Raw genomic sequence first — 27,837 nt, forward strand, 5'->3', positions numbered from 1 at the left:
TTACTAGTAAGTATGATAAGTTTACTAACAAGTCTGTTAAATCCTTTGAACTAACAAAAAAAACCAAAAAAAACATACTCTTAACATTATTAGTTTTAATTATTATTAACCTTAAATTAAAAAAAGATATATTACTATATCTAACATGAAATTAACCATTGTAATGGTTTCTTATAACTTTATTTCAAACTAAAACCTAATTCTTAATTTTCACTTTTCCATTTCCTTTATATTTAAAACAATTTCTTATTAAAATTAACATTTTATAAATAAATATATAAAACATTAATTACTATAAATGGGTAATATTTTAAATATTTCTAAAACCACATACCTGAAAGTCCATGGCATTTTTATACTTTCAAACTTTCTTTTACTTTACTTACACTCTCATATATAAAGCATTACCCTTTTCACTTTACCAACTATCTTTATTACTATGGACTCCAATTACGTTTCATTTTTGCATTCTTTTATATATAACCAACCCTTTCTAGATTAAAAATATAGAAACATTAAAATAATTCTCATTTAACAAATAAAATGCTTATAGTATTTATGATAATCTTGTCATAAATCGAATTAAATTAAACATTTACTTCATAAGTGTAATAATTTATCACTAATAACATTTATCGAAAATAAAGGAAACTACATAAATATTTTTCCAAATATTCTCATAAATTTATTTTTTAAGATATAAAACAACATATATATATAGATAAATTTAGCATACACACTACAATGTTTACATAGAATGACAAGTTATAATTCGCTGGACACTAGGACCTTTGGAAAGGTGCTCCTATGCAAATCTTTGTGGAGGGGCATTTTCGGTGAGGGACCATGGAGCAAAATTATCAAAATGAAATACATGCGAGGTAAAGGCCTAGAATATTGGTTTCGTTTGGGGAGGATTGGAGCAAAATACGGATCTGCCATATGGCTCAGCTTTCGCAAGTTGGAGAAATTTTTCTTAAAGCATTTGAAATGGTGTCTTCAATCTGGCAGTAGAATTCTTATCGGAGTAGACCCCATTTCGTCTGGGCGTGAGCGCATTTCTATTCCTGAAAGGATCTTATTCTTCCTTCATTGCAAAGGTATTTTCACATGGGATAAATTGATCGCGGGATGGCATGGCCCGCTTCCTATCTGGAAATCCGCTGATGATCTTGGTTTACCGCAGTCCATAAAATGCCTTTGGACCCCTGTCTGGAATTCTCTGAGAAACTGTGGGTTCCTCCAATCTAGGCCACAGGATTATCTGGTATGGAATCTGCCATCTGCAAATTCTCAGTTGTGTGTAAAGGATATTTATGCTGATATGATTAGTCTGAAGCCTGCGCACTCCTCCATTTTTCCAACAGCATTCTGGAAATCGGGATGCTCTCCCAAAATGATATATTTTTCATGGCTGGTGTTTTATAATAAAAATTTATCTTGGGAGAATTTGATGAAGAGGCAGTGGCATGGGCCGAGTAGGTGCCTTATGTGCGAAACAGACGAGGAAACAAATTTTCACATGTTCTTCCAATGCAACTCTCTCTTGAAGATATGGCAGGGTTTGGCAAGTCTTTATGGCTTCCCTCTGGTTTCTCATGCCTCTTCTCAAGACGCTTTTGTATGGTGGAGCCGGCAAAAAGAATCATGGAGACCGATCATTTTAATTGTCCTATGGTGTGCCTGGAGATGGAGAAATAATAAACTTTTTAACGATGCAAAGGAGCCTCTGAAGGATATTTGTCAAAGCATAATTCTCATTTATGATTCTATACCCAAAATCTCTTCAAAATCTAGTGCTGTCAATAGAAATGTGCAGGTGACTCCTTCGCTCAGGTCCCCGAGGGCCTTTTTCGATGGCGCATCCCAACAAAACTCTTGCGGAGCTGGTGTGTTCATTCAATTGGATGAGAATCTTCAATATAATCTCTCTTGGAATGCAGGTGAGGGTACAAATAGCCTGGCAAAGGCAAAGGCCCTTGCGGGTCTCCTCGCTTTCTGTTGCTTTCTTGACATCAAGGCCATTTCTATATATGGGGACTCCAAAACAATGGTTGATCACGTCAATGGTAAAGGTTTTGTCAACTGCCCTCACCTCTCTGTGTGGATGGATCGAATTATGTTTTTTTGGAGCCGTATGCAGGGGTCTACAATTCAGCATATCTACAGAGTTTGGAATCTGAGGGCGGATTGCCTATCTAAGGAGGCGCTTCTTATGGAATCTGGTGCTTGGTCCTTAAAGATTTCTGATGGCAGGGAGTCCTATATCATTCAGGACTTTTGTATCCCGGGATTTTGATTTCTCTATTTTGGTTTCTTCTGTGCCTTTTTTGTCCTATCTCTTTTAAGATCTGTCCTGGCATATGTTTAGATCTGTTTATGTCTATTGTTACACAAAAATACGTCACCATGATTATTTGCAGTCAGTATGGGTCATCATCACTTGTACTGTCCTCCTAAGCAAGTCTCAGACCTCAGCTCTTCAAGTCAAGCTTTGAAAATGGGAGAAAGACATTGAAAATCAATGAAACTCTGGTTCCGCACTTTCTCTCACTGTCACCTGCGGTCCCGCACCTTCTGTTTACAAAAACTGCGGACCTGCCCGCTCTGTCCCTAAAGGTGTGGGTACGGACCCCTGTGAAAGTCAAAAAGGCGCAAGTTTATTCTAAAAAACTCACTTTGGGTTAATTCTAGATGATTCTAGAAGGAATTTTGACGTGGATTTGCCGCTCTTAGGTGGTTCATGCATCCCAAAAGAGGAGCTAATCCCTTGATGAGAGGAGCTATCCCTTTGAAGGAGGGCTTTATCCCTTTGAAGGAGGACCTAGTAACCTCCCTCCATTGCACTATAAATTCAGGCATTGGGCTGGTTGCTAAGGAGGTTAGAAGCTGAACATTTTTTAGGGTAAATGCTGGTGAAATTAAGACTTCCTAGTTGATCTTAAGAGGAGAGATCACATACCTTTTTGGCTTCATTGGGAAGTGAGTGAAACTTGTCAAAGTAGAGGAGACTTCTTGCTGGACCCTGGGAGGAGCTTGTATAGCGTCAAGGCACAGGTTGTAAAGTTCTTCTTCTTTTGAATTAATACAATCAAACTCATTTTCCTCAACAAGTATCTCATGTTATTTGTTTCATGAACTCCTTGACTTTCATGTTAAATATGTTTTATGATATTGGCTTTTCAGGTGCTATTTAATTTGTTTGCTTGTTTGTGTTTGCAGATTCGCGACAAAGGAGCTCATTTGGATCGAAGGAGCGAGGGCATCCACAAACTTGCGTTGGACCTAAGGTAAGCCCTAAAAACACTTGTTTGCCTTTGTTTATTAAAGCATATTTAGAGAAAGATAGTGTCTGGTTGGTTTGCTTGTCATTAGGTCTTCTTTAGATTCTAGGAAGGTCTATCTTGTCCGCAAGATCGACTTATTCCGTGTGACATCTACAACTCTCTCCTTTTTTTGATCCCAGTTGGTGCTGGGGATGTCTTGTGTCTAGGCTATCTGCTCTGTAGACTCATCCTATGGGTTATATTTCATATGTCCTTATATTTTGTATGAATGCTCTATTATACAGACTCAATATAATACAATTCAGCTTTTCTTTCTAAAAAAAAAAAAAGAAGAATGACAAGTTATAACATATTATATATACTCATTAAAATAATAACTATCTAATTATAAACTTAATAAGGTTTTGCCCTGGTTATATCTAAATTTAATAATAATATAATTTATTTATTTTTATAAAATACACCTAAAAAAATAAAATACCTTCATTAATTTATCTTGTCGTTATAGAAAATTACTTTCATGAATATATATTAATATTGTATTTGTAATAATCACAAATAGTATATATGTAATGCCCTTAATAATAATAATAATAATATAATATTAATATAAGTAAATAAAAACAATAAATAATAAATAAAAGATAATAATAGTAGATAAATAATAAATAATAAAGAAAAAAATTAATAGTAAAAAATAATAAAAAATATAAAATATAATAATAGTAAATAATAAATTGAAGTTTTAAATAAATATATAGAAATAAACTATAAAAATAGTAAGAATAAGCATCCCTGATGGGGGTGCCTTAATTGCTGGACAAGTGGTGGAGGAGGCGATGACAGAGCCTGTCCGGCCTCCACACACGCCCCACCCCCATGTTTAATAGACATGATAGCAAGGGCCAACGTGCGAGGTTGTCACCCATGACGATGGCTATTAAATCCCGTCCTTGGAGCTGGTTACGCATTGCTTGGTCGTGGTGGGAGATGGTAGTGTTGTGCAGTGCAGTAAGGGTTGTGGAGCTCCTGCACGCCTCACCGAGGTCTAAGCTTTGGGGGAGAGGCGGAGAAGCAAACAATTGGTGCGTAGTGCAGAGTGTTTTGGTAGCGCTAGATGATCCTTGGGACCTTGGAATGTCCAGTAGAATGAACCAGTTAGCATTCTCGTCGGCTCAGTTCGTTTGTGCAATGTAGTGCAGGAGAGAGGAGAAGAGCCAGGGCTGACAAACCTTGGCCAAGCATTGGCGAATTATCTTCTTCTGGTTTGTGAGCAGTGGGGAGCTTGTTTGGGAGACTGGTGGTTTGGTACTAATTGGCACTTGCGACAAGACTTTGGTTTCATAGGGCCCCCACGAGGAATAACAATTGGGAAGGGCTCGACTAGCTAGAGCAAATATGCAGAAGCAAGTGTAAAAGAGGTGGCGGGACACCACGTTCAGCTTCTGAAGCCCTGTGCTGACGAATCCTCGTCCCGCTTTGCCAGGGTATGGAGAGTTGATTACGGTGACAACCAATGCAAGATAGCTCCTCAATTCTCTTTGGGGGCAGTGGTAGAAGTTACATTGTTTTCTGTTGTTGTGTGGGGTTGGGAGGGTGTTTGCGTCCGTCGCCCTTTCAGGTGTTTTGGGTACGTCGGGATGCCTCGCCACCAAGGGAGACCACGTCGTGGGGGTGGCAATCCACGACAAGCAGATCAGCTGGAGCGGGACAATGATGCCTTATCGGATTTGTCAGGCAGCCGTGAGATAACAGAGAGAATTGATGGCTCCCCGGGACATGTGGTTGCTCCATCGACACTGGAGTCTATCGCTTCTCAAATCTGGAACATTCAAGTGAACATGGACAACCTCAGGAACCAAAGGTATTATGATCGTAACGAGCTGGTGGTGAGCTCCAGTATTGTAGCAATAATGCTACAACTCCTGGGGCTTCCTGTCTCTCATTTTATCAACCCGGTAGTTCGTACAAACTTGGAAGCGACGGTGCTATATGCACAAGTACTAGCTCTTGTCGCAGCTGTCACTTGGTCAGCTGGCACAAGTCCGCTAGGGCTCAAGCCAACTTCTATAGGCTCTCAGAAGAAGCTTGCTAATTGATGGACGAAAGCTAATCTCAAAGGAAAGCTACTTTAATTGACAAAAATGAACCGAAAGCAAATCAAAGCATGTAAACCTAGGAAACCCTAATTTAACTAGTCTGACCTCTACAATGCAAGGAATGTAAATGCAACTTCTACCAATGCTGTCATTACCTCTAATAAGTGAGAATGCATGGATCTAAACTACTTGCATCATGAAAGTTATGTTTTTGTATTTTTCCTTTAAGTATGTGGAATGATTGTGATCTTGTGCTAACTAGGGTTTGGTTGTGCAGATGGGATGGAGAAGGAAGGAAAGCGTGGGACAGGTTGGGGAGGCTAGGAGAGGTCCCTAGGGATCCTTAGCATCCATCCACAGAGGTTCCTCGCATTCAAATGCTCAGCAACCGAGAGAGTGGCCTCCTACAGGATGCCTGCAGAGGATTCTACAGGATACTCTGTTTTCTACAGGATGTCTACAAATGGCTACAGGATGACCTACCGTGAGTGTTTGGCGTGATGGAGGAGTGATGAAATGGTAGAGGGAGATGTGTAAGGTAGGAATGAGGCTGGTGATGGCTCAGAAGCTGGAAAATCAGATGAGGGAAGAGTGTATGCAATGGTTTGATGATTGGAAGGATGGAACCAACGAAAGTTGAAGGAGATGGAGCTATGTGGGAAATGAGAGAGTTGGAGGGTAAATGAGTGAGACAGAGGTTAAATAGAACTTGAGGAGGTGATGAAGATGATAGAGATGCCCTGCACAATGCTCATTTAAACGAATCAATGAATTCTTGCAAACAAACCAAGTCCTAGCTAACTTAATCTAATTGTCAATGAAATAAATGAACAACAGCTTTGTTTGGAAAGAGAACCATGTACTTCACATGAGAAAGAGCATTCCAAAAGATCTAAATGCATAACAAACTCCTACCAATCGATTCTAAGCATAAAAAGCTACGTTACCCATCAAAACCAACTACCATAACAAAGCAAGATCTAAAGAGCAAATTTTTATTTCAAGAACGCAGCAAACACATAAAGATACACAAGGGAGGTATTGGGCGCTTGAGATGGGCCCAACCCCAAGAGCTACAGCCTCCCATGAAAGATTTAGAGCTGGTGCAAAGCTGGATCCATCTTTATTAATCAAGAAATGAAAAGTACATCAAAACTGTCCATAAGGAGAGCTTGAGAATGAGCTGAAAGCAAAGCTAATCCATGGCCTAAAAATCGAACTACAAGCTAGCTAACTAATGGCTAAAACAAAATGACTAACTAGCTACCAAAAATGACTACCCACTAGCTAACCAAAGTGAGGCCCCAAGCCCTCTTATTTATACAATTTGAGGACCCAACAGTCCTCCTAAAAGTTAGGGACTTGGCTGCCCAAGACTTGTAGTTAACAGCAGTCCTACTTGACTTGCTTGGCTGCCCTTGTGCTCATCGATTTGGTGGCCTTTGAACTCTGAGCTGATGGTGGAGAATTCGAGGTAAGGGCCCATAAATGAGGGGGACACCTTCCTACAAATCCTCTAGCTTGTTCTCCCACGAATTTGGCTGCCAAGTGCTCATTAAGACCTTCAATTTTGTCTCCAAGTTGACCAAAAAGGCTACACAAAGCACCCATTAGACTTGTTGGCATAATGACTAACCAAATTCACTCTATTAACATAAAAATAATCAAAAACATGCAATAAACAAATGAGAATGGTGGACTAAGCCAAATTAGGAGGTTGAATGAGCCCAAATAATTGTACATTTTTGGGGCTCATCATCACCCCCCTACTAAAAGTGTTGCTCATCCTCTGAGCAACCAAATCTCTCTCCTCGTCTTTGATGGCCCTGGTGGCTTCCTTGGCTAGCATCTCGGCCGATTTCGCCTTTGGCTTCCCTCTTTTCAAACTTTCCTGTAGAAACTGTTCTGTCTTCCTGTAGAAACAGACTCTGTCTTCCTGTAGAAACAGACTCTGTCTTCCTGTAGAAACAGACCTGTAGCTGAGTTTTGGCTTCCTGTAGAAATCGTTTCAACTGTTTTGGTCTGCTTGGTTGGGGGTTCCTTCTCCTTGACCTGTGCTGTGGTTGCCTTGGGTGTGCCCCTACTTGTTTGTACTTTTTTTTTTTTTTTTTAGTCCTCTCTGCCCTTGTTTGCAACCGTTTCTCCCTTGGCATTTATGCCTTTATTCTACCCACAGCTTTGGTCTTGGTAGCTTGGCCTTTGTTTGTTTCTCTTCTTTCTTTTCCTGTGGTGGCCTATCTTGGGTCTTTTCTCTGCTGTTCATCAGATGTCTCCTTGTCTGCTGCATGCCCTTCTTACTGTTGTTGTTCTCTATAGCTGTAACTACTGTTTCAGCAGCTCATTCTCCTCCTGTATTTTGTCTCTGTCTCTATCTCTGATCCTGTCCCCAAAGTGATTTTCTCTAGAAAATGTGGCCCTTGATGACTTACTCTTTACTTCATTCACTCTTACAGTCCTCCCACCAATTGCCTTTCCATCCATGTCAGTGATTGCATTAACTGCAGCTCTGGGATTAGTAAAAGTGACAAAGCCATAGCATTTACCCCCAACTCTCGGTCATTCACAATCATCAGGCTCTCCGCATAGAATTTATCACAATCCAGACAATAATGATCATAAACAATAAAGCTTGGCAATTAGGACTGCTGCCCAAGTTTTCCTGAAACATTGGCACCTTGATAATTTCTTATAATGCAGTGTATGATGCCTCTGATATTAGGTCTGGCACCAGGGACCACCAGTGGACCTGACCAATATCTGCTTCAAATAAAAGCCATATGTTGCCGGACTAACAACGATATTAGAGCAAAAAAGAAAAACTCACGTTGATAAGCAATAACCGTTTTGAGAAGAGATGTGTATTGATGTCAAATTCACATGTGTAGAAGCCCAACTATCTCGGATAAGGATACATGATGAGGCAACTCTGGAATATGAATATCTGGATAGAGCCTTTACTGCAATAATAGTGCCATAAATCTCAAAGGCCCTTATGAATGGAATCTTCAGTAGAATCATATGGAAGGCCACGAACATATACTGAATCTTCATCATCAACCGTCATCTTTCTAATACTTTGGATGCTTGATAACCGGTTTTTCACTTTAAACTTGAAACATCGAAGAACTTAAAGAAGATCAAACACTGGACATCCTTGAATTTTCAGCATCAAAGGTGCAAGAATGCCTTCTTATGAAATAGGAAGTAAAGGAATTTGAACTTGTGATATTTCTCTTGAAAAGGAAGTGATAAAGTTCCCAAAATGTTAATAGGCCATTTGTATTTGTTGGTCCTGCTGAAATTAGTCACAACATCTAAAACAAGCCAGCAATATGGTGATAGACCCCTTTCTCAAGGTCATCCTCCAATTGATATCAAGGTTCTGCAACCCAAGCTTTCATGCAGACAATCACAGTATCTCGTCTGGAGCTCCAAATTCAACAAGAATTCTTGGTTTTCCTTCCGCATAGCTGTTCTCTGCCTTTCCTGTAGACGACATCCTGTAGAAACGCCTGTAGGATGTCTCTGCGCCTTTGAATGATCTTTGCATGCGGGAGAATTGTTAACAAGCCCAAAAACTTGATGAAGGACGTGAGTTTAACATTTGCAAGTGTAAATGAACAACAGTTAGCAAGTGTACCTGACCAACAATTAACGTGAGTCTTCAGCCGAGCGTTCCTTTATTCACTGCGTGATTTGTGGTGATGTGGCAAAACGTGTGCTGGCGCATATGAACTGCTGTGCTATCATGAACTCTTCTATTTGTTAATTAATTGATGCCCTGTGCACTGAAGTTCAACAAATATACCACTAACTGTGTTTTTCAAATTTTCCATGAACGACCATACACGTATGCTACGTGATTTTTCCTTCAGCGCTAGAGAACTGGGTGTCTTGCTACATTCGTGGCTTAATCACCATTTCATTCGTTCATGCAATGCTTAGACTAGATTCATGCAATAGATGAATAGGTTTTGTCACGTACCTGAAGTCAAACTGTTGCTTGTGAAGCTTTTTGGCTGCTACCTGCTCTGATTTTGCTGCTGCATGCTTAGTTTTTCTGGTTGCATGTGGCTGGGCTGCTAATCTTTGATTGTGTTTTTCATGTGCAGGTGTCCTCTTGCCGGATCCAAGCTCCAGACGATTGTTTCCACGTTCAAGTCTGCACATTCAAGCTGCTGTTGCTGCATCTTCCCCGAACCAGAACTTGTTTTCGACATTTCTCCCAAACGCCAAAGCGGATCGATCTGAAACTTGCTGAGCATGTTTCTATCATCATTATGCATCTCCCATAGCAAATTCGTGATCAATGGATGCACGGATTTCGAGAAAAATGGAAAATGGCTGAAGATTTCAGAGGTTGATTTCTCGGAAACCGTGCATCAGAATCGGCTAAAACTGCTTGGGTAGGCTACTATCATCCATGTGCATCTCCCCATGAAACAGGTTTTGAAACGGATGCACGGATATGGAGAAAATGCAAAAATGGCTGATGGTGATGGAGGCTGATTCCTTGGAAACCGTGCACCGGAATTGCATGAAACTGCTCAGGCATGTTGTCATCGACCTTGTACAATCCCCCATAAAATGGTTTGTCAAATGGATGCATGGTTCTCAAGTTATGGCAAAAACAAATTCTGCTCTATGTGTTTTTGGCTTCAAGGCATTTTGCATGTGTTTGCATGGTATGACAAAATGAATTTTTGCTGTGATGCAGGTATGGAGATGATGGAGGATGAGTTGGAAGACTGCAGGAGGACTCTTGAACCTTTGAGGAAGCTAGCATGCTCACCAAACCACTTTTTGAAATGCATGCCTAGTTTCCCACAATTTCTACAGGAAGATCTTGTAGAAGCACAATGAGAGGCACGAGGAGGTGGACGAATGATGGAGAAAGGCAAGGGATGGACACACCAGTGCTTGTAGGCCTAATCAACAGATTCCCACCATTAGATTCATTTTTGAGATTGAATTTGGCTCGTCCAAAGGTTCTACAGGATGTTTCCTGTAGAAATATAGAGCATCCTGTAGAAAACACAGTTTGGAGGAAAGAAGCATAATGACATGAAAAGAATGATGGAAAAGGGGTGAGGAGTGGAAACATAGATGAGTGTAGGCCTCATGGACATATTCCAAGCCTTCAGGTCCTCTTTGGAGATCAATTTGGCTTTTTTGTAAGCTTCCTGTAGAAGATACAAAACTTCCTGTAGAAGGCACAAAAACTCCATTGTCTTTGTTTTGAGTGATCCACCTGATCTACAATGTCCTTCTTGCAACCTGCAATGTCACTGCTGCAACATGAAATGGAGATTAGCTTTTTATTTTTTCTTCTTTTTTTTTCTCTTTTTTTTTTTTGAAAAACAACTAGGGCGCCTCATGGAGGTTTTCACCCTAATTGCTTGCCTTGGGCGCCTCCAAGGGAGGTTTTCACCCAAAGATCTTTTTCTCTTTTCTCTTTTTTCCAACCCATTGACCGCCTCATGGAGGTTTTCAATCAATGAGCCAATCTAAGGCGCCTCCGAGGAGGTTTTCACCTTAGATTTCTATTTTCCTCTTTTTTCAATTTTTTTCTTTTTCTTTTTTCTCTTTTTTTTTTTTTTTTTTTTTTCTACCCTACCCTACTTGAAAAAAACAAAATCATTTTCAAGTATAAGAATACTTCCAATGGAGCCATGTGCACATCAAGATTAGAGACAAAATGATGTGAAGGCTCGGAATGCATGCTTTGACAACGATCCAGATTTCGGAGACAAGATGATCTGACTTTGAATGGATCAAACATAGATGAGGAAGAGAGTACTGCTGCAACTTAGTGACTGTTTGGAACCATGTCTCAATATAGCTTTGATATCCTTGGTCCTTTTGCTGATCTGGATCATTCTTCATGTCACCTTCTATCATGACCTTCTGATCTTCCTCTTTTTGTTGATCTTTCTCTTGAATACATGGAGGATTTGATGGTGACCATGAGGAAGCTTTCTCGATCTCTGATTCTGATCTCTTTTCTTCATCAAGTGCAGCCCATGGTTCTTTGATCTCCTCTTTTGAATCTTCCTTTGCTTTTGGTCCTTCAATGCTTTCAAGATGATCTCTTTTTTGCATTACTTTTCCTGAGCTTTGGTGAACATCCTTGAGCTCACGAGGAATCATTTGCACATGTTGTGCCTCAGATTTGCAATTGGGTTGAGCTGCTCCATTGCATGGTTTTGGAAATGGAGGTACGGGTAGATGAGTGGAGGTGTGAGTTTGAGATGGAGGTGGATGGCATTATGGTTGGGCAGGTGGTGGAGGAAAATGAGCGGGATGAGAGTTGTACTGGGGCCTCCACTCCTGATAAGGTGCATTCCACTGAGGCTGTGGCTGAGCATAAGAGTGAAATGAATGAGCAACTGGTTGGGCATAATATGGATCTATGAAGGAACAAGGAGGATATGACCAAGGAGGATGAGTAGGGGGACCCCAAGAAGGCATGAAAGTGGCTTGGTAGGGGTCATAATAGGTCTCGGGTGTCCCTTGTAGTTCCTGCTGGTAGGGTATGGGTCCATGTGGCCTCCTTTGGTTCATATAACAGAGTGATTCAGTGGCTCTCTTGGCTCTTTGATATGTAGCTTTGATTCTGGGCAAGGAAGGGCACTGATCTGTAGGATGGTATTCCTCACAGATGAAACACACTTCTAGGGAGTGCATTGGACATTCGTTCCTAGGATGCTTTTTAAGGCACCTAGGACAAAAAATGACCAAAGCCCTCTTGGCTTCTTCTTGCTTCTTTTGGATCCGCAAGGTATCCAGTTGCATGGCAAGAAATTGCCTCATATCACTCTTGAAATCTTCCAGCTGATTTTCAAATTCATCTTTGGACAAGATGTTGCTCCCAAAATTTCTGCTTGTAGCCATTCGCTCAGAGGAATGGTTTCTTCTTCTTCTCCCCTAGAGGTTCTTCAGATATGTCTTGATGTCCACCCAGGGGTTCTTCAATCACAGCCATCGAAGAAGAGAGAAGGCTGTGTGAAGCAGTGGGGCTGTTTTGCAATCATTTTTCTAACTTATCTCTACTCCTACAAAGCATGAAATAGATTGAACTGCAACTAACTATCTTGCGAAATTGAAATGAAAGCAAGAAAGGACTAATCTATTTTGCTCAAATGAAATTGCAAGAATGAAATGCTAGGCTACGCTTGCGAAATTGAAACACTAATCTACGCTTGCAGAATTGAAATGCGGAATTGAAAGGCTATTCTAGGAAAGCAGGAAATGCTAATCTATGGAAGCAAGAAATACGAATCTATGAAGGCAGGAAATGCTAATCTAGGAAAGCAAGAAAGGCTAATCTACTTTTGCATAAATGAAATTGCATAATGGAAATGAAATAAACTACTTAGAAGAAGGTTGTAGTGGAAAATAGAAGAATAGCAACAATCACCAATACTCTGCCGCTTCCCCGGCAACGGCGCCAAAAAGATGGTGAGCTCCAGTATTGTAGCAATAATGCTACAACTCCTGGGGCTTCCTGTCTCTCATTTTATCAACCCGGTAGTTCGTACAAACTTGGAAGCGACGGTGCTATATGCACAAGTACTAGCTCTTGTCGCAGCTGTCACTTGGTCAGCTGGCACAAGTCTGCTAGGGCTCAAGCCAACTTCTATAGGCTCTCAGAAGAAGCTTGCTAATTGATGGACGAAAGCTAATCTCAAAGGAAAGCTACTTTAATTGACAAAAATGAACCGAAAGCAAATCAAAGCATGTAAACCTAGGAAACCCTAATTTAACTAGTCTGACCTCTACAATGCAAGGAATGTAAATGCAACTTCTACCAATGCTGTCATTACCTCTAATAAGTGAGAATGCATGGATCTAAACTACTTGCATCATGAAAGTTATGTTTTTGTATTTTTCCTTTAAGTATGTGGAATGATTGTGATCTTGTGCTAACTAGGGTTTGGTTGTGCAGATGGGATGGAGAAGGAAGGAAAGCGTGGGACAGGTTGGGGAGGCTAGGAGAGGTCCCTAGGGATCCTTAGCATCCATCCACAGAGGTTCCTCGCATTCAGATGCTCAGCAACCGAGAGAGTGGCCTCCTACAGGATGCCTGCAGAGGATTCTACAGGATACTCTGTTTTCTACAGGATGTCTACAAATGGCTACAGGATGACCTACCGTGAGTGTTTGGCATGATGGAGGAGTGATGAAATGGTAGAGGGAGATGTGTAAGGTAGGAATGAGGCTGGTGATGGCTCAGAAGCTGGAAAATCAGATGAGGGAAGAGTGTATGCAATGGTTTGATGATTGGAAGGATGGAACCAACGAAAGTTGAAGGAGATGGAGCTATGTGGGAAATGAGAGAGTTGGAGGGTAAATGAGTGAGACAGAGGTTAAATAGAACTTGAGGAGGTGATGAAGATGATAGAGATGCCCTGCACAATGCTCATTTAAACGAATCAATGAATTCTTGCAAACAAACCAAGTCCTAGCTAACTTAATCTAATTGTCAATGAAATAAATGAACAGTAGCTTTGTTTGGAAAGAGAACCGTGTACTTCACATGAGAAAGAGCATTCCAAAAGATCTAAATGCATAACAAACTCCTACCAATCGATTCTAAGCATAAAAAGCTACGTTACCCATCAAAACCAACTACCATAACAAAGCAAGATCTAAAGAGCAGATTTTTATTTCAAGAACGCAGCAAACACATAAAGATACACAAGGGAGGTATTGGGCGCTTGAGATGGGCCCAACCCCAAGAGCTACAGCCTCCCATGAAAGATTTAGAGCTTGTGCAAAGCTGGATCCATCTTTATTAATCAAGAAATGAAAAGTACATCAAAACTGTCCATAAGGAGAGCTTGAGAATGAGCTGAAAGCAAAGCTAATCCATGGCCTAAAAATCGAACTACAAGCTAGCTAACTAATGGCTAAAACAAAATGACTAACTAGCTACCAAAAATGACTACCCACTAGCTAACCAAAGTGAGGCCCCAAGCCCTCTTATTTATACAATTTGAGGACCCAACAGTCCTCCTAAAAGTTAGGGACTTGGCTGCCCAAGACTTGTAGTTAACAGCAGTCCTACTTGACTTGCTTGGCTGCCCTTGTGCTCATCGATTTGGTGGCCTTTGAACTCCGAGCTGATGGTGGAGAATTCGAGGTAAGGGCCCATAAATGAGGGGGACACCTTCCTACAAATCCTCTAGCTTGTTCTCCCACGAATTTGGCTGCCAAGTGCTCATTAAGACCTTCAATTTTGTCTCCAAGTTGACCAAAAAGGCTACACAAAGCACCCATTAGATTTGTTGGCATAATGACTAACCAAATTCACTCTATTAACATAAAAATAATCAAAAACATGCAATAAACAAATGAGAATGGTGGACTAAGCCAAATTAGGAGGTTGGATGAGCCCAAATAATTGTACATTTTTGGGGCTCATCAGCTGGTAGCTTTCATCAATGACATTCAGTTTGGTCAAAGTGAAATCATGGAACAATTGGATAATTTGCAATGCCAACAAAGGCACACCAATGACCACCTTCGTAGTCTGGAAGTAAGGGTGGAGCATATTGATTTTCATATGCACAAATATGTTGTCTATTTCACAACTCCCCCTGTAATCCCCCCCAACCCCCTTCCTTAATATGTTGCTTTCTATTATGTTTCTCTTTTTGTTTACAGTATGTATGTCATGGCTCCTAGGCCATCGAAAAATAATGCATGAAGTCGGTAGCTCATGTTATCTTGCAGGTCTGTTACACAGTAATTTGTCACTCTCCTATCACTCCCCGTTCCTGATCTCGAAGAACCCTAGTAGTGACTATTGTGTTATACTTTCACCATAAAACCTATGCTCTTACATCCCTTGAAGTTTGAAGAAAGTAGTCCCCACTCCCTTCAGAACATTTCCAAAGAATCCTTCTTAAAACCCAGTTTTTAAGATCAATGCTCTTTCCCAGTGTCTCACCTGCGCTGATGGCAGAGTTTTACACTGTGACCCGCGCCGATCAGTGCTACTGTTAGTCCAATATCTGCAACGATCTACTTCTGGACTGTTTTTATAAAAGGAAACAGAGTTTCACGTCTAGAAACTTCTAGTGGCGATGTGTTGGATGTTCGTTTGGTTGGATAAGGGCTGAGAACTCCATATAAGGTTCTTTCCCCCTTAAAAATGGACCTTCCCAAGGAGATAAGACCTTCTTCCCCCTTGAGTGGATCTCATTCTTATCCTCCTCTCCCTATATAAACCACTTCCTCTTACCCTTTTTGGTTACAATACAACACATAGTGAAAGTGGTGGAGAAATAGAACCAGTTGCAAAATTCTGAAATCTTTAGCTTTTGATAGAAGAAGATTAGTCTTAGATGAAAAAAGACTAGTCTTTGGTAGCTAAATCATGAGGAGAGAGAGTTAGAGCTTGGAAGCCATTTCATGTCAAGCTAGAGGAGGAAAAGAGTGTTGAAAAGGCGTGTAGTAGGACTTGGATACTGCAAAGGAGATCTCCAACATCAAGGCTTCGATTGTATTTCTCTTTGAAGTTTATTTTAATACAACTAATGGTTTATTTCCTATATTGGGTGTAATATTACATTTGATAGCTTAGAACTCCTTGACCTTTTAAGTAGATTGGATTTGATTTTATGCTATCACGTTTGTTGTTGTTTCTTGCATGTTTGTTTCAGGTACTTGAATGAAAGGAACGAAAGGAAGCTGGAGCAAGGAAGCAAGATCACCATCAAGTGGATTAGTGTTATAAGAGGTAAGCCCTCTAATTCGATTCTAATCTAAGGAAATTTAAATTAGATTGTCTTGTTTGTGGCTAGGCCCGCTCTCTTGGGCTAGAGGGATCGTCTCTGTCCACAGAGAGGATATTATTACACCACAAGGTCCCAATCTCAACAAGTCTGATCGGACTCAGAGAAAGGGGCATGTTGAGATGCATTTTGTACTTTGCAATTTGATGTTAATATAATGATTGGAATTTGAGTGACAAAAAAAAAAGATAACTAAAAGTAAAAAGCAATAAAATAAGAAAGAGTTAAAATAAGAGAAATATTGAATTAAGTAAAACTTAAAACAAAAAAATAAAAGTTACATGTTGACACATGGATTATGTGCATGTGGATCCCTTTCCAATTCCCTTCCATTTATGGAACAATTGGCTATATTTAATGGACGAAGAGGGAATGAGATGATCATTCTTCTAGAGAAGAGTGTTGAGAGGCAAAGAAAACCTTGGCAGTAGTACGTTGATTGAGGGATGGCGGGTGGCCAACTGTAGAAATATTATGTGCACCTGAGCATATGGTTGGGTGGAGAGTTGTCCCCAAAACTTTGTTGTGGTTAGTGAGATTCAAATATCGTTCAACTCCGAGATCACAACTAAGGAATATCATCGCTACAAGTAAGTTGTCTCTACTCATGTTTCAAAATTTTATGCTAATTAGTTGAATGGTTGTATGTTGATTGTAAATCAAATAATTGACCTAATTAGTTGTATATTTAAATTGTAGGTTGTTACAAAAATTCCCACCACTAAGCACAAACTTCCAAAGAGACACCAATCTCTATGTTTTAGAAACACCAAGCTTCAAGTTACAACTTCTTCTTTAGTGCATATAATTTCTTCAAAAGATTATGAACATTCAAATTGCCTTCACAAAATCTATTCGCTACTTCTACACATATATTTTTATTTTCACAACTCTCTTTTCTAGGAATGATATTAAACTTCACTCACGTGTGTCTCCTATTCAAGTGTTGCTATTTATATAGAAGGATATTACATTTTTCACTCATAAACCTTGCTGGAAAAATTGTCATTGATGTCAAAGGGTGAATGGACCAGCATACGTCTGATGATATGCATGTAAGAGACGTAGATTTTAGATACAAGGACCTCATAGATGTTGAAAATGTAACTAGTTTTAGTCTTCATAATTGTTGTTGTACTCATTTCAATATGTATCATATGTAATAAACAAGAGAAGAAAAAAAAGTTGTTATTATTAAATCATTTGTTTCATGCTCTTTATTAACAACCTACTAGGTAAACACATGTTCTTCATGCTTCTAGGGTTTGTTAGGTCTTAAGAATTATTGTCATGAGTCAAAGGAGTCAACATTGTGTTCATAAGACCCTTCAGGGAAAAATGTAATTATAAAAAGAATTATTTAGAGTTTAGAAAGTCCTGGAAACTCCAAAAGTACAAGTTGGCCTAAAGTAGGGAACTCAACCCCTTGAGGAAGTTATATAAAGAAGTAGTTTGACCTCATTTAGCATTCACTCACTCACAAGTTTGATCTATCAAGAAGGAAGTTCAATCTGTAGTTGAGAGAAGTTGAAAAGGAGAGAGAAGGTCTAAGAAGCAATAAGAATCCAAGAAGGAAGGAGAAATCTTTGTTTCTAGTGTTGCAAAAGGAGGTCGAAGTTGCAAGTTTGAGTTGTAGGAGGACAAAGTGCAATATCTTGTAGCTGGAAGGAAGAATACCCTACCTTGACCTCGTTGACCTTGTGAGGAGTTTTCTTGCTCTAGGAAGGTATCAAGAGGAGGCTAGATTACGGTTTCCATAGAAGCTACAAATTGTAGGATTGAAGTTGCAGAACGAGTTGCAATATTGAAGTTTGCAGGTCAAAGTTGCAATTTGTAGCTGGTTGGTGCATAATCAAGAAAGGACTTGAATAAGGGTTGACTTGGTACATGGAGAAGGGCTTGGTCTAGGGTTTGGGTCTTTGTGTCTCAATTGAAGCAAATTATAAGAAGAGGAGTTTTGTGGGTTTTCCCCTTGGAGGGGTTTTCCCTTGGCTGAGAGCCTAATTTATGTGTCCTTTGTTGTTGTTTTGTTCTTGATATTTGTTTAATGAAGATATCTAACTAAAGAACACAAAGAATATAAATAATTTCACAAGCAAATATCAAGGTTAAGGAAAATTGAAGTAACAAGTTGCCATATTGCATATTTTCCAACATGGTATCAGAGCTAAGGTGAACAAGGAAGGTAGCTGGAAGGACACTAGAAGGAATTACTTGTTAATGGGAAGGAAAAAGGAAACTCTCAAGGAAGGCCTGAAGAAGAAGACTTCGAGAAGGATTGTCTCTTGAAAGGATCTGATAAAAACCTCATCAGTATACCACTTTAAAGGAAGCATCAAAGGATCTTATCATTCATCACTTTCGAAAGTTGTTTTTGGAGGAATCCTAGGGAACATCTTTCAAGGAAGTCTCATCAAATATCTTGAAAGCATCAAGAAGGTTGGAGACACCAAGAATAATCTTGGTTATCAAGTAAGTATCATATTTTTACTTCATGTCCAAATCTGCAAGTCATATGGGTTCTTTATGCAAGGAGAGCAATAAGCTCATTGGAGCATCAAATTGTCTAGCATCGAAGAAAATGATTGACTTTATACTCATAGAACAAGAAGCAATGGAGTATGTTATTGGGGATATTATTGAACCTAGCAAAGACAAGACACAAGAACTAACAAAGTAAAAGAAAGGGGAAGTAAAGGCTTAAAGGATCATTGTTGAATCCATTAAATATTCTCTTGTTCCATTTGTTGCAAACTTGTAAATCCCAAGGCTATGTATGACGAGCTGGTGAACTTGTACTATGTAAGTACATCAAGACAAAAGATGTCTTTGTGGAGTAAGTTATATAGAATGAAGAATTGAAAGGATGAAGATATGGCATCCTTTCTCATGAAAGTTTCTCAACTAAGAGACCATCTATAAGGGCTTGGGGAAACAATTTCTAATTTGGAAGTGAGCATATGTGTGCTAAATGCGTTGCCACCAGAATGGAGCAGCTTTGCAACAAGCACTTACTCAAAAAAATATTCAACTCCCTTTGATGAGTTGTGGGCCCAATGCATATTGGAAGAATCAAGGATTAAGGTAAAAGATGACATTGGCTCAAATGAGAAATCTCAAGCCTTTATAGCCTATGTCAAGAAGATGAAGAAAGGAAGGTTTGGACATTCCAAGAAGAAAGACATGTCCAAGGTTCAATGCTTTAAGTACAACAAGTTTGGACACTTTAAGAGGGATTGTCCAAGCCAACAAAACAATAAGAGAAAGGGAAGAAGTGAAGCTCATGTAGTCGAGGTAGTGGAAGAACCTGAGAAGAAGTCGAAGAAGGAAGAAGTGAAGGATCTTTACTATTAAAGAAGGCACTCTGTTTGGAAGGTTCTTTATATAGAATGTTCTTTCCTTTAGATAGTATGATTATGTATAACATCATAGAGAGAAGCATATGATAGTAGCATGTCTAGAATTTACATGATTAAGTTGCTTTGTAGAGATCATCTAGATAGATGGATAGATAGACCATTTTTGCATAATTTCATCTAGATATTATCTAACATTATGTTAGAAGTTGTCATCCTACTTAGTTGAATCATCATGATTCAGGAAGGACCATCATTTTGGAAGGTCCTTGGGAAAATCATCATGACAAGGTTAGTAGACATTCCATGTAATGTGGAATCAATACTGTTAAAGGGATGAAAGAATGCAATGGGTCAGGTTGTAGGCTCACTTTAGGATAGATAGCTAGATGATCGGGTGAAAGCATAGGAATGCATGTTGGATGTAAAACTTTGGATAAGATTCATATGTATAGAATCTTGTGAAAAGAAAGTTGGTCATAAAATATGCTTGAGTATATAATATGATGCTTGAAAAAGAAGAATTTGACTTACTCTAGGATGAAAATACAATTAAGACTTTCTCTAGAATATACATCATTTATTAACATCGAATATAATCCCCAAAAGTTAAGTTCTAACTTAGTAATCAAGTTTGATCCTTGGGAAATCTAATGCATGCAGGAAATTTCAAATGGAGATGTTCGATGAGGATGTTGATGGTACAAAAAGATCCTCATGATGAGGTAAGTATGATTTTAATTATTGGTTATTTGGTTAACATATTATTCTGCTACCTGAAAAAATGTTGCAGGATTACATGAAGATAATTGAGGCAAGTTAAGCTATATGAATGAAGAGTATTGAGGAAAGCTCAATATCTGGTACCTTACAACTATGAAGTCAAGTTAATTTCATCTTGAAGATAACAATGGCAAGAAGATAACCTGAAGGTCAAAGAAGATCACTTTCATAGTGAAGCTATGATCAACTTGAAGTTTGAAAAGGATCAATGCAAAAGCCTTCATCTATGATGTCAAAGATGAAAGTGATGAGCAAGAAAGATGACCTAGATCTTGTCACAAGATTGAAGAGAGAAGGTGGATCCATGATACCTTGAAAGAAATCAAGCTCAATGCAAGAGATGCGGAAGAAGAGGGAGCCATATAGCTATGAAGAACAAGTAGTTGATACTCTCATGAAGACAAGTTGTAAAGCTTGTGGTGTTGGATTCCATTATTGAAAGGAAGTATGGAATCTTTTCTAGTTTTTAGAGGAAGAAAAATGAGTCTCATTGAATAGGAGTAGGGATCTATTCTCTAATCAAAAGGGATAATAGGGATGTCCTCTCTAGTTGAGAGGGAGTGATGTTGGACATCACATGTGCATTCTCTTCTTTAGGTGATGAAAATAGAATGACGGAGGATTGAATAAGCATCTGTGGTTTCCTTGAGGATAAAGCATCCAAGAAAGGAAAGGTATTGACACTCTTTGAGAATGAGACAAGCATTCAAGAGAAGAGTGGTCTAAGAGGATTAATATTCTTTAAGGACTCAGGTATGAGATCCAAGATAAGGATAGTCCTAAAAGGACATACCTTGTGAACATCTGGATGGGGTATGTGCCTTGTAGAGGTAGTGCGGTATCACACGTAAAGCCTCCCAGCATAATGCTCTTGAATGAAGAAGAGATTGTATAGTTAGGCCTCAAAGATAGTGTTGGTCACAATAATGATGCTTACAATATGGCTTATCAGTCTAACACTTCTTATGAGAACTCTTCAATGTGATAATGATGTTGTACAATTATGAATACCTCCCTAGTTAAGAGGGAGTGTTGAAAATGTAACTAGTTTCGGTCTTCATAATTGTTGTTGTACTCATTTCAATATATATCCCATGTAACAAACAAAAGAAGAAGAGAAAAAGTTACTATTATTAAAGCATGGGTTTCATGCTCTTTATTGATGGTCTTCTAGGTAAAATCATGTTCTCCATGCTTTTAGGGTCTGTTAGGTCTTAAGAATTATTGTCATGAATCAAAGGAGTGAACATCATGTTCATAAGACCCTTCTGGGAAAAATGTAATTGTAAAAAGAATAATTTTTTAGTCTAGAAAGTTATGGAAACTGTAAAAGTACAAGTTGGCCCTGACAGTAAAAAGTCGGCCTAAAGGAGGGAACTCGACCCCTTGAGAAGGCTATATAAAGAAGCAGTTCAACCTCATTTAGCATACACTCACTCACAAGTTCAATTTATCATGAAGGAAGTTCAATCAATAACTGAGAGAAGCTAAAAAGGAGAGCGAAGGTCTAAGAAGCAAGACGAATCCAAGAAGGAAGGAAAAAATCTTTGTTTTGGGCTCTATCTCTCTCACACGTGAAAAGTTCTAGGGTTTCTGGTGCTACAAAAGGAAGCCAAATTTGTAGGTCTGAGTTGTAGGAGGACAAAGTGCAATATCTTGTAGCTGGAAGGAAGAATACTCTACCTTAACCTCATTGACATTGGGAGGAGCTGTATTACTCTAGGAAGGTCTCAAGAGGAGGTTAGATTAGGGTTTCCATAGAAGCTACAAATTACAGGATCAAAGTTGCAGAATGAGTTACAATATTGAAGCTGGCTGGTCGAAGTTGCAGTTTGTAGTTGGTTGGTGCAGAATCAAGAAAGGAATTGAATAAAGGCTAACTTGGTACTTGGAGAAGCACTTGGTTTAGGTTTTGGGTCTTTGTGTCTCAATTGAAGTAGATTCTTAGAAGAGAAGATTTTTTCGGGTTTTCCCCTTGGAGGGGTTTTGCCTTGACTGAGAGCCTAATTTTAACGTCCTTTGTTGTTGTTTTGTTCTTGATATTTGTTTAATGAAAAGATCTAACTAAAGAACACAATGAAGATTAACTAAATTCACAAGCAAATATTAAGTTTAACGAAAATTAAAGTAATAAGCTACCACATTACATATTTTCCAATGCTAAATTGGTAGCCCTTGTCATGCCATTTCGTTTGATAGGTGGCACATCTTGTGGGGCCTCTTGGTTGGAGAGATGTTGATTTTTGAAGTTTGTGCCCCAAAGATGGGTTTTGCACCAATATCCTACCCCACAAAATTCATGGCCTTAACATTCATTGATGCCCTAAAAAGGAAGGTCAAAATTATAATTTGAATAGGCCTAAATCCATGGGTTCAAATTTGTCTAGAAAGAAAGCATTTCAAAGAACCAAAATTAATTTTAAAGTAATCTAAACACCCCTATTTTAGGTCAGCTTGATATGAGTAGGTCAAATCTAGAATAGACACATATTTTCAGATTGGAAATCCTTAATTCGGATCAAGTCGTCTCCAAATAGGCCCCTTCTCAACCACTATATATTACACTTAGCCATGGGAATTTGTGGCAAGGAAATTCAGATCATCCAAGGTAGAAAAAAGAAACAGAAGTCTGAGGCTGAGCCATAAATGCCACATCTGAATAGGGTCGAGTTTTGGAGATTCTTCTAAAGCAAAGGTTGTGAACCATATGAATCCTGGTGGGACAAAAATAGATCCATTATGAGGCCCTAACTGTGGAATTTTATGAGTTTAGAACATACCTCATTGGAAGAACGATATTGGAAGAATATATTGTTGATCAGAGGACGAGTCTGTGCACATCTCGTTGAACCTGAGACATCTATTTGACCTCCCTGAGGTAGATCTGTGACCTCCCTTAGGCAGACCTGCGATCTCTATGAGGCAGATTCTTTGTGGTCTTATTCAACCCATTGGAGGGAGAAGTTTTGGACTCTTCTGAGGCTTGTTCTCGACATTCCTAAGGCCTGCATAAAAGTTGGTTTTGAGGCTTCCATAAGGCCTAATTTGGCCTTGTCTCCTAACAAAATTTTGAGGAAATTTTGGTCTTGGTTAGGGCATATTTGAAGCATTATCTTGTGTCTATTTTTTAGATAGGACTGAAGGTGAACCTGAGGCATACATTTGAATCTTGGAGCAGACTTTGGGACTAGTTCTATAGTAGAATTTTGGGAGCAGACCTTAATACTTGATCCTTTGGGAGTAGACTCTAATATTTGTTTTGAAGCATAGACCAAACCTCGAGATATGAATTGTGGAAAACCTTTGATGAATTGAAGCATACCCTTGACATGTGTTAAGGAAAGCCAGAGGCATCATTTGTAGTAGACCCTTTTGGAGCAAAGCTTGAAGTTGTCTTCGCAAGCAAACTTTGATATTTGTACTAGACCTTTGGTGTTTGTTCTTGAGTAGATCTTAGAAGTCTTGAAGCAACCCTCTAATGAAGTTGTGGAGTAGAGTTTTGAAGCAAACCTTGAAGAACTTGTAAGGCAAATCAAAGGAAGAGTAATGAAACTTGCCTTAATGATATGTTGTATGCATTTTATTGTTGAACTATCCACATATTGCATATGACGAAGGGGTAGAATTGAAGTTGTTTGAATATTGTTGTAATTGAACAATTGTCCTTGGTACACGAGCCCAATAATACTTTGTTTTACCTTTTATTCTCTAGGATGGCAGGGTGGTGCTAGGGAAGGAAGTTGTAGCTTCCTTAAGGAGGTTGTCGCCTCCTTCCAGTGGATGCTAGTAAACCCGATATTGTAGCTCCTTCCAGTAGTGGATGGTAAATATTTTTGGGGTTGTAGCCCTTCCAGTTGTAGCTGGTAAATAAGAAGTTGTACCTTCCCTTGTGATATAAATATATTATACATATATATATTATGTTCTTTTGATGTGATGTTATTGGTTAATGCTTTTGATACTAAATTGTAAAGGAAAGTGAAACACTGATTCAACCCCTGCTTATTTCCAACACACCTTTCCCTATTCCCCAACGATGATCCATATTTAAACAGGAACACAACAAATTACAGTTATAACCATAAATATAGAGATACAATAGAAATAACACTTCTTTTCATTAATAGAAAAATACTGAAGTATGCTTACAAATAGAATGGAAATAAGACTAGCTTGGGCGATGGCAGCTTATCTCTGAGAAGAGATGTGGTGGCTGCATGCCTGAGTTACATTGAGGCTCAAAGGTTTATTTATTGTTGAGAAGTAATGGAAAACCTTAAACATCCAAAAACCTAACCCTAGGAGATGAAGCGCCAAAACTGTGGGACCCATTTGGGTAAATTGGTACATCAATTTCCTGGGGTTGTAACTTTGGCATACAATCTCCGTTTGGCTATCATAATACCTCGTTTTGAAGATTTCAAAGAGAAGGCTAAAAACAAATTGGCAAGCTAGTGTGGGGTGTTTTGGGTCTCTCCGGTTTCCCTAAAAATGTCGTTTAGGGCCTCAAAACGACTCCAAAAGTTCAGGACCTGAAAAACTGCCAAAAATAGTAAATTGTGCTACAATTAAGGAAACCAAAAAACTAAAACAGACAGTGTTGGGGTCCAAGTGGAATAGGCGAGTGGCCACTAGTATCCATCTGGATCAAACAACGCCTTATCTCTTAGAATCAAGGAATGAGTGCTATTCCTCCTAGAAATTAGGAATTCACCCAAGATAAAAGTGGAATTTACCACTGGTGGTTTATGATTTTAGAAGCCCATAGTATTTCCCATGGTATTACATGTAGGATAGAGATAATTATGTACATAAGTAATTACTGTATTAATAAAATTCATTGTCGTAATTAATCTTGTGGTTTATATCAATTAACCATTTGTATTTTTTATGCCTTAGAATTTTCCTTATTTAAACTCTCCTTTCACATCAATGACAATATTACTGTCATATATATTCTTTGATATCAATTACAATATGTTCAGCAAAATATAAACATCTATGTAAAGATCTATACATACAATCATTAATCTATACTAAATCCTTATCAATCAAAAACTAAATTTATTGCTTCAATTTTGCAAATGTTACAATTTTTACATATAAACTTCCTTTAACAAAAATGAAATGGAACCTTCAACCTCTCTTGAATAAGATAAACCCAACCATGAAAATGATATATTACTAAAATAAGAAAGCACAATTTATCTATGTTATTGATAAGCGCTAAAAAAACATAAAACATAAAAATATCTTCTCAACGTGGATAAGAAACTTTATCAATTTGGAAGTTATTTTAAGTACATTAATTGATATCTTAATAAATGAAATCTAAAAATCATGAGCAGATAGTCACAAAGTATTGTTTTTATCCCAAATTACCTCCAACCTCTCATGAATAAGATAAACCCAACCATGAAAATAATATATTACTAAAATAAAAAAGCATAATATATCTATGTTATTGATAAGCCCTAAAAAAACATAAAAATATCTTTTCAACGTGGATAAGAAACTTGATCAATTTGGAAGTTATTTTAAGTGCATTAATTGATGTCCTAATAGATTAATACTAAAAATCATGAGGAGATAGTCACAAAGTATTGTTTTTATTCCAAATTTTATCAATGTGAAAGAAAGAAATTTAAATGTTATATGATTTGGATTTTTATTAAAAGCACTATCTAAATCCAAAAAGACAATTTTTACTTCAATTACAATTATTTATTATTAAAATTACATTTTAATATATAAATATATTTAATGTTCTTAAATTTTTTAACATAGATGAATTTTGCATTTTAAACCAATAATAACTTATAATTCTAAAATTTTAACAAAATTTAAATAATATTAATAATATTAGCAGTATGTCTAGGTTTTCTTTTGCCAGAATGTCTCTTGTGGCATTTTCTTTGACAGATGATCCCATTCCTCTACAAGTCCAGGAGACTACTATCATTATTTACTTGTTGGGTGGTGCATGGCTCATTTCCCTCTTTGTTGGCTTTTTTCTTTGTTCCCTGCACTCCTTCCTAAGAAGGTTTCCATAGGTTGCTGCGTTCCTAATGCCATTTCCTTTGTTGTTGCTTCATCCCTAAGTTCTTTGTTTGTCTTTCTTCCTGTTTTTTTTTTGATATTCTACTTTTGGGGGTGCTTCCTTTGACTACTTTCTGGTTAGGATTCTGTCTACTGGGGGGGGTTATGAGAGTTTGATACCAAAGGGGATGAAGGGAGGTTGGGGGTATGTTGTGGGGATCTGGATCTGGATCTGGATCTTGGTCGAGGGGATGGGGGGGCTGAAGGATCCAGAGGCTCAAAAGGATTAAGGCTAGCAAGAGGATTATTATCTTCTTTTGGTGATGGAGGATGGAGATCAAAGGATGTGGAGGGCTGCAAGGAATATAGATTTGGTTGTTTGTGGACTGTATTCTTTCTTTTAACCTGTTCCCATTTATTTTCTGGATCTTCACTCTTTTCATTTTCATTTTTTTTAGTACATCTACTTGTAAAATGACCGTATTCATAACATACCTTTCATTTGAAGGGGATTTGTTCATAATCTAGCTGTTGTATGTGCGACCACTGGTCCACTTTGATTTTGATAGCTCCTGGTATTCCTTTCCCAAGATGCACTTCTGCACACATTCTGGCGCATGCATGCATATTTTCCTTTAGCTCACACCTGTCTATATATTTCCCAACTGCATTTCCTATGGCTTTGACTGAATCATCCCCCCAACCGTGAAGGGGAAGGTGTGGCAATCTGACCTAGACGGGGACGACATTGGGTACATCCATTTCTGGATCGAAATCCGGCGTCCATTTGCTTAGATACAATCCCCTTGTATCCATAAAATAAGGTCCATTCCTAAATATCAGATCTCGATCCTCCTTGGTTTCAAAATGAAAGGTGTAGTAACCTCTTCCACAAAACCTGATTGAGATTTTCCTATCTATTTACGTAGTCTAGTTCCTTTCTACCCATTTTTGCACAGTTTTGGGCGATGGCCATAACCCATTAAATTTCCCCACTAATCCATGCTCCGCCAGAGAAAGTGCTACTCTACGGGGAAGGGCAGGAGGGAGTGAGATTTCACGAATGTCTTCCAATCTTTTAACAAAATTAGTGACTGATGGTTTGTTCTTTGCCGAGTCCATTACAGAAATGATAGAGGCGAAAGCTTTTGCTGTTCCTTCATTTTCTTGCTGTCGATCTGAGAGAGGCTCTTCGTCTTCTGATGCGTCCATGGTGCTCAGTCCCCAGCAGCAGGAGGCCACTGAGGGGAAGCTGCGAGCTGCTGCGTGCTTCTTGCTGTCTAGGGCTGCGCAACTCCTTCAATAAGCAGCACGAATTTTTTTTTTTAATTGAAATAGTTACAGAGCCAAAATTACCCAAATGTTACAATTTTTACATATAAACTTCCTTTAACAAAAATGAAATGGAACCTTCAACCTCTCTTGAATAAGATAAACCCAACCATGAAAATGATATATTACTAAAATAAGA

At 38.6% G+C, this 27,837-nt stretch overlaps 1 pseudogene; it reads right to left on the bottom strand.

The window, feature by feature from the left end:
• The window catches only part of LOC149183714 (cation/H(+) antiporter 19 pseudogene), a 64,319-nt pseudogene extending 36,741 nt beyond the window's left edge, over positions 1-27,578 (bottom strand).
• Between the last annotated feature and the right edge of the window lie 259 nt (positions 27,579-27,837).

The sequence above is a fragment of the Pinus tabuliformis genome, chromosome 3_2, assembly GCF_031772625.1.
Source record: "Pinus tabuliformis cultivar Carrire ecotype Pingquan chromosome 3_2, CPIR1, whole genome shotgun sequence".
In the NCBI taxonomy this organism is placed as follows: domain Eukaryota; kingdom Viridiplantae; phylum Streptophyta; class Pinopsida; order Pinales; family Pinaceae; genus Pinus; species Pinus tabuliformis.